Source organism: Pipra filicauda, unplaced genomic scaffold (assembly GCF_003945595.2).
Source record: "Pipra filicauda isolate LSUMZ 115617 unplaced genomic scaffold, ASM394559v2 scaffold2_size9829703_pilon, whole genome shotgun sequence".
NCBI lineage: Eukaryota > Metazoa > Chordata > Aves > Passeriformes > Pipridae > Pipra > Pipra filicauda.
Genome location: NW_024104421.1, coordinates 7909727 through 7918226, shown reverse-complemented (window position 1 = coordinate 7918226; position 8500 = coordinate 7909727).

Here is an 8500-nt window from a genome sequence, read left to right as displayed (position 1 = left end):
AATTTTGTCCTGAGTTAGTGCTGGGAGCTTATCTCCACCTCTTGTCACTGCCCGGCCTGTTATAGTGAATTAACCCAACCTCATTTACATCAGAGAATATTCTAATACAGTCTAAGTATGTCTTCCAGTCTATAATTGAATGCTCTAATTATATAACAAAACTGAATGTCACAATGTAGATTTGCTTCATCACAGCTGTGTTCTGGGACCCGTGACCTTCAGCTTGATGCTTCCACTGCATGAAGGCAGGATACTTGAACACATGATCTCACCCAAGGAACAACATGTATGATTACATACAACGTGTCCTTGTATTCCTGGTGAGGCTGGTATGAGCTATGGTTTATATCCCCTTGCTGCTATCAGCCTTGCAAGCAGCAAGTGATCCAGGCAGTGATATTTCAGTCAAGGTTTTTGATTCCAGAAAATAAGCCTGTTCTTCGATGCATCCCCATTGAGAAAAGTGTGGACATGCACACGAAACTTTTCTTTAGTAGGTGCTTAAAAAGAGGGCACACATTTAAGAGCCCCTCCTGTGAATAAGGCTTTTTACTTCAACTGCTGTGTACAAAGAAATACATATGGGCCCTGGTGGACAGACTCCCAACTTTTTATATATATATATATATATATATATTTATATGTATGTATGTATGTATCTATATATGTATATATGTATAGATACATAGATAGATAGTTACAGTTACAATTATTTAACTTTGAGAAAAAGAACAACCTCATTTTCAAAATGAGGTTAAACCTCTGTGAAAATAGTGAAAAAAATCTCATTATGAAGACATATAAGAAAGAGCGATGCTCCTTTATGGAGGCAGATATCTAAAATAACAGCAGTCTGTACTCAAAACACAGACACAGGCTGCTGCTCAGGACATAGGAATATATATAGCACAAGAAGGTGGAAAAATTTCATGAGCTACCATTGAGGAATCTGGGCTATGTGTGGGCCTGATATTATGAGAAAAGTAAAAGAAAGCTGAGAACAGACTGTAGAGATTTACTTTTTTAAAGAAGCGTATATTTAGTGGGCTTGTGTTAAAACTTGGCTAAGAAAATGTCTGGGAATTGTAGCAGAAACAATATATCCTGAATATATTCAACGTAACAGGAGTCTGTGCGCCCTGTCATATCAAGGGCATCACCTCCGATCTAAGCTCAAACTTAATAAGCTGAAGCTGAAACAACTTGGTAGATGATGCAAATAAAAAAGGATTACTTATTTTATAGATATTAGTAACCTTGCAGATCAGCACCAGATTGCACACCCAAATATTTATGGTTAAACAGCAGAACTGTCTCTAATGCAACACAGTTTGATTAAAGATCTCTCATTCAGTCTAGGTAATGAAAATAAACCATTGTTGCTTATGACACAATTGAGCTTCAGATACCTTTGAAGATATATGAAAGGCAAAGCCCTTTTAATCAGAAATCATGTAATTTCCACTGTGGTATGTCTACCTGAGTCCCACACCTGCCAACTCTTCTTGGCATGGATTTTCTCCCCAATCTGTCATTACATGGTAGTGCCTTGGCAACAGGTCCCTGGCTCCTTGAAGCATTTGGTGCAGTGCTTTAGCCTGGACATGAGCTACTCTTTGCACCTCTGAAGCAAGAGCATTATTTTCCTCCCCTTAGGTAAGGTTCATCACTATTACCTCCAGTGGCAGTTCATAAAACAAGCTAGCTAATGCAAGTTTTGCTTCACAGAGGAAACAAAACAATTATGGAGAACATACTGGATCCTCTTAGTAGCCCTTACATTATTCTTACCATGGAAGTTCATGTCTTCCACTCCTTTCCGTCATTTGTTCTTGTTTCTAGTGGACACAGTTGAGACTTCTCACCATCATTCTGGTCAGGTGGGTCTTCCTAAGATCTCTAGTAAGTATGCTCTTCCTGACACACATTGGTCTCCACTAGATCATCTTGGGGGGAATTCTTGGGGGCTGCCATTCAGAGAATGCACAACAATTACATCCTGTGCTCCCTGCTGACTCTGGTGAAAGATGAGGTGGTGGGCTGTTTGACTCTGCTGAGACAGAGACCAACAGTCAAACTTTTTAATAGGCACTTTTTTTTTTAAAAGGACATCTTTGATGTCTGTATTTTTCAGGGTCTATTTTAACCTTGTAATTACATGTAAATTAAATTTTTAAAATCTTTTTTTCATTCTGGAACTGAATATCTTGAATTGAGTATGAGTAGTGGAAGACTCTCCTATCCTTTCTGTCAGTTCCTTCCTAATTACTTGGAAGTGAGATATAGATAGGACAGGCAAGATGCTCTACTTTCCCAGAATTTGTGTTTTCTAACATGAATTCAATTTTCGGTATTAAGCTTTCAGGGATGTTTGCTTTGGTAGCTTATTTTGAATCCTGTTTGGCTTACTTTTTTGCTAGGTTATGTATTTTCACAGGTTTTTTCAGGTCTATGGCTCAGTAACACAGTGCACACCTCCAAGATATGTGCAATACACCCCACAGTATGCTGCTACTTGTGCTGCCTACACAGTAGCTGTGTGGGATAATGCTAAACAGCCCCAGAAAGCAAATGTACCCTGGTTCCACACCAGTGTTCAGAGTGAACCAGTCTCTTACTTAGATGGACTCCCAGATGCAGCCAGCCACCCCTCTCTGCAGGGCTGTAATGATGGAGTAAGATCTGAGTGCTGAAGTTCCACAAGGTGTTCCCGAGGCCGATGTCAAGTAACCTTAAAAAAAAAAAACATCAATGAAGCTGCTGATGAGCAAAGCATGTCATTGCACATGTTCTTTCAGAATGCTTTTTTGTATGAATATCCCTTTTTCTGGGACTGAGTCCTGAGGCTGTTCCCCTGCAATTCTGCATCCATCATCTGTGTCATCTTGTGTGCAATTTGCATCTTCCACTGCAAATTACGTCCCCTATAGTATAGGGCAGAGAGACACTTTCCCAGTCTCACATTGTAGTATTTTAACAACTCCGTGTTTCCCCTCATCAGAATCTGGGGTTTCCCAGGGTTTTTTTTCAAGTTTTAAAATTTCACTTCTGCAGTGACATCACGGGCTCTTAGCATTTCTATTACAACCAAAATGTCTCTCACTGTACTGTTGCTGCTACCTACTGGACTGCAATTTGGTTTTCTGGTATCACCACTGCACCAACAGCAGTCTCTTATAAGGTCAGATCATCTCATGTCACAGAATCTCATGTCAACGTAGGGCTAACTTTTTGCTACTGACTTCTCTAAAATGCTTTTATTATCTGTATTATCTCTGTTGTACATATTTCCCTATCTTTGCTTTTGATCAGCCCATTTCCTGTTTGAACTACCCACACAGGATTTTTGTAACTTGGTAAACAAGATCTGTGGTTTCCTACCATGGCAGGAGTTTCAGTTTCAAGTGTTAGGCATTTGATATATCTCTGTTCACCTTTCCTTGGACATTATTAGTCAGTGATCTTTTTGCTCATGTTCCTTTCTGTAATTCCACACTTTTCATCAGTCTTAGCATTATAGAATTTTTATTTCAGAGGTTTTATTTTCTTTATGATTTATTTTCTTTTTGGGCTTACCCAGTTTGCTGTTCTGCCTGTATTGAAGCTGCTGCTCCAATATATCGCATTGTTTTCATGAAGCAACAAGGCAAATGTAATGGCTTGCTCCCACTGAGAGGGCCCTGCCCACCCTTAACTCCTTCCAATCTCAACCGCATGTTCCCACCTCCTCCTCATGCTGTGGTGCTCATCTGTCTCTTATTGAAGTAGTTCAGCTAACTAAATTAGCAGAAAGCCAACCAGTTTAAAAAAAACTAATCAGCTTTTGTCAGTTTGGTGAGCTGAAACAGCTCACAGTGATGTTGGACAAGGGCCAGCGCTAGCTCAAGAGAGAGACTAGGAACACCAGGACAGGATCTGGAGAGAGACAGGATCACCTTACACAGATGGCAGCAGCCAAGTTTTACAGAGACTTGGACATACTGGGAAATGTCATACTGGGCATTTTCCCTTTGTAACACTATTTCTCCACCTCACCTACCCTTGACTACAACAGTAACTTAACTCATAGGATCACTGAGCGACCTGAGCTGAAAGGGAATTCAGGAAGTTCCTGGTGTGTTCACCTGTACCCTTGCAGGGTCAATGCTTAGCTTAGACCAGGCTGCTCAGAGTTTTATCCAGTCACGTCTGAAAAACCTCCAAGGATGGAGAGTGCCAAAGCTCTCTGAGCAACCTGTGCCGATGATTAATTATCCTCACAGGAATTTTTTTTCTTCTTATAAATCTGAACATGGTCAAAGTCAGAATATCATGCAGCATTCTTTTGTTTTCAAGCTTCATATCACTGATTTCTAAGTAATTTTGCCTTTGAAGTCCAGCCTTCCCAGACTATTCTGCTTGGCATTATATAGACCATCACTGATACCATCAGTTATATAACACATCTGACCCTGTGTGGTGTTCATGTTAGTATCTATTTATGAGTCTTTTTGCCATCTGGCAAGACTCATATGTTTAAGCTAGCAAAGTACTTAAAAATACATCAAACAACAAGCATAGATCAGTCTGTCTCCCACCGTTTTGGTAAAGCTTTCACAGTCTTACTATTTTAACACAAGGCCTAGGTAGGCCGTATGACCCCAACTCTGCTTTACAAAAAAAAGGTTGGTAACCTATGAGTAACAGCATGTAAACTTAAGTCAAGAAAGGTATATTAAAAAAGCTGAAACAAGGACACAAGTGAAATTGTTGAGCCTGTAGCAGACACTCAAGGACTGAAGGAAAAACTAACTACTGAAAAAGCTCTAAAACCCTGAGAAAAAAAAAATCAAAATAGAAAATAGCAACTCAGCAAAACTGAGGATCATTCTATTGCAAGGAGCAATGGAGTCTGGCACTTCCCCATGTGATTACCATCTGCTTGACCAGCAGAAACCCAGTGGTTACGTGCATCAGAGGCAGTGAGGGCATTAGTGCCAAAGCTAATAGCACATTACTCCCAGCCATTTATTGTATGTACTATCCAACAAATAGCGTAATTGTTCTGTACTCATAAATTGTGTTTGTGATCCTGCTTTCAAGCCTCCATGCTCAGGAAAAGACACCCATATAAAAGTGACCAAATATGCTAAGAGGTTTATACTACACCACTGCTCTATCCATTTCTTGATTGTTATATTCATCTTTGGTATTAAAGTTGTCCATGAAAAGAAACAGGCTGAGCTGTGATATTTTTTAATTCCTACTACGAAGGCCATTTTGGAAATGCATGTTTGTGTTCTTCTTCACATTTCTCTGTCATTGCCAATATTGTGCAATATCTATTTTGACATGTGGGGCGCAGTGCATTGCTCAGATCACCTGTTATGCTGGCACACTTCCTTTTCCATCTTAATTGCCAGATGACGACCTGCCTTCCTGGGGTGACTCAGCCTGCAAGCTGGCTGGCTCATCCACCCTTGCCCCTGTCATCTGCACGTGGATGTGTGTCAAGGCAGGATATGGGTGGAGATGGAAGCACGGCCCAATTACAGAATCAAGAATGCAAGGGGGAATGCACGAAATTAATATTGGTAGAGTGCAAACTCTGGCTTTCTTCCTAAAATCCTAAACATTACCCACCTCTTAGGATGACTTCCAGCAGACCAAAGAATTGGGTTGGTATTGCAATCTAGGGAAAGAGTATTCACAGACATGTAACAGATTCAGGCAGTTCACTGTGTAACCCATTAGCCAAAGAAGCTAGCCACCAAAGCTGGAAAAAAAGAAAAAGAGAAAAAACTAATTAGGAACAAGTGTAAAGGGAAGTTATTTTTTGAGGTTGAAATAAGCTATCAGTTTATTCCAGCTAAACAAGATTGTTAAAAAAATAAATTAAACAATGGTGGGAATGTCAAGGATTGGGAGAAAATGCTGAAGAAGATGGAGGGATGAGAAAAAGTGACAATTTGCCTTGTGAAGCCCCATGCTGTCCTGTAGTGAGGTCAGCTGTAATCCTGCAGATGCATCAAGGAGACAGTTGTCATGAGTTTGGGGAAGGAAGGAAGGGTGAGTCTGCTATCCTGTACATTTTTGCTGTGTGAGCAGCCCTCAGTGACTGGCCAACACCTGACGATCTGCCCAGCAACACGACCCCGGCAGCCTGCCAGCACTTGGTGATTTAGTCCAGCAGCAGCGCTGAAAAATTTCTTTTTCCAGTGGTGAATGGATCAGCAGAAATGTGTGACCCCATCAGGCTCAACGCAGTCAATGGGATACTTTCGGCGCACGCGCGGTTGTTTATCAAGGCGTACACACATGCAGTGCTGCTATCACCTCAAAGCAGCAGAGGCAATTTTAACGTACGCTGAAGTTTTCTAGAAGCCAAAGGAAATGAAGTTCCAACTGAAATTTGGGCATAAGCATAAATGTCTGCCAAACTGTGGCCTGTATACATCACCTGATGCCTGGTGTTGTGTGTTTTCTGGTTTATAAATATTTAAAAAGTCCCTCAGATCTGAAACTACCCAAACTCTCTTGTAACATGAACATGACCTTTTTGTCTTCAGATGTAATAAAAAAATATTTCAAAGAAAATGCAGAAGTTACGAATAGGTGACCACATACAGCTTTTCAGAATTTGAAAAAGATTACTTTTCCATGCTTATAATTAACTTTAATTAACCTTATTAATTCCCATCATTAATCATTGATGCAAATGAGTGGCTTCCTAGAGGAGAATGGGACCCAAGTCACTGTCAGACCTGAGGGAATGGCAGGTGCAGCTCATCTTCTCCAGCCCCAGAGCTGTATGGACACCAAACAGTTAATACTGTCCCACTGATCACAAAGCCCACAGGTAGTCCAACCTGCCCTTTCTCCTACAAAACTGACTGAAGTTTTAGAAGGAGCTGGAACTACTGGGAGGATGATATAGACACAAGGCATGAACCCAAGGATATTCAGCTCCAACGGTTCCAGTATTCCGCTATGAATACATCTGTTAACTACCAGTGGTGTCACCTGACGGGACTAAGAAACAAATAATTCAATCACTCACAAGCTAGTGAATCCTATTGGCATCATATGTAGGGTATTATAACACATTTTGAAGGAAGTAATAATGAATAGTTTGATAAATGAGAAAAGGGATTAAAATGCATTGATGACTTGAAAAGAATAGATCACGCTAGAAATTATTTTCTTTAATAGAAATTGAGACAAACATGCTTTCAGGCTACTGGAAAAAAAATTGCATTTGGTATAAATCAAGCCTCAAAAAAAGTGTTAAATGCTGCTTGTGTAAATATGTCACACTGGACACGGTGTGCATTCAATACACACTATGGTGATATGCAACATCATTTAGGAATGTATAACATAGATAATCAGCAAAAAATAGATCAGTGAGTGAGGCTGACCGTTATCCCTCTTTCTGCTTACACCTTCAAGTCTTTAGAACACATTGTTCGAGTATGATAAGCTTTATAGTTACATTTCATAGCTAAATTTTGATTAGTGTGATATATACAAAGTCGCATGTGATGGACTCCATAAGCCTGTGAAAAATATGGGCCCAGTTAAACTGAGGACTATGGAGAGAGAACACCTGAGAAGTTAAGATATGGACCCAGGAAACGGGTGAGGGATATGAAAGAGAAGAGGAGAATGTGCCTTCTAAAGGAACTAGAAAGGGAATTCAAACATGAGAAAAGTAGGATGATGTAGGCCTGAGTGAATCCTCAGCACCAAAGACACCGCATCCAGCTCAAGTGCTCCAGTACATCATCACCACTGTCCTAGTTATTAACACAGCAGTTCAAGGTGAATTGTCACTAAACCAAACAGACACTCACTTGCTGTCTTGTGTCTAAGTGGGAGGGGGTGTTATATCCTTTGGTAAGAACAGGATGACTTGTGGTTTATGCAGCATAACCCAAATTCAGACAGATGGAGTAAAAACTGAAAACAAAGTCCTTTCAGCCCTAAGAGATCATCGGTGTAGGAAGACACATTTACCCATTTTTCTGGACAGCTGTCCCCAGACTTGCTCCTCCTACATCCTTACTGAAACCTCCAAAATGTAACACAGATTCGCTGCATTGTATTCCTTCTTCTGAACAATGCTATCCCATCTGGTTACCTGCTTTTGTAGGTGATAACCTAATGGCTGGCACCAGTACTTCCTGGGATTACACAGTTGGGTTTTTCATAATGCTTCTATCAACTCATGCCCTTCTTCTGTGAAAAAAATTCTGGATTTAGGTTAAACCATAGTGATACAAATGAACAGTTACCCCCAGCACGGTTCTGTGGATTGAATAGGCTGAATCAAGACATGTTTTCTTCATAAAAGTGTATCACTGCAGCAAGAGCAGTCCACTGATCTCTTCAGGAAGAATTAATTAGAGACGAAAGAGATACTGAAAGAGCCTGAGCTAAATGGGCAAAAATAGAAAAAAAGGGACAGAGGTGGCTGGGAAAGGGAGGTAGCTACAAAAAGAAAGAAACGTTGAGTTAA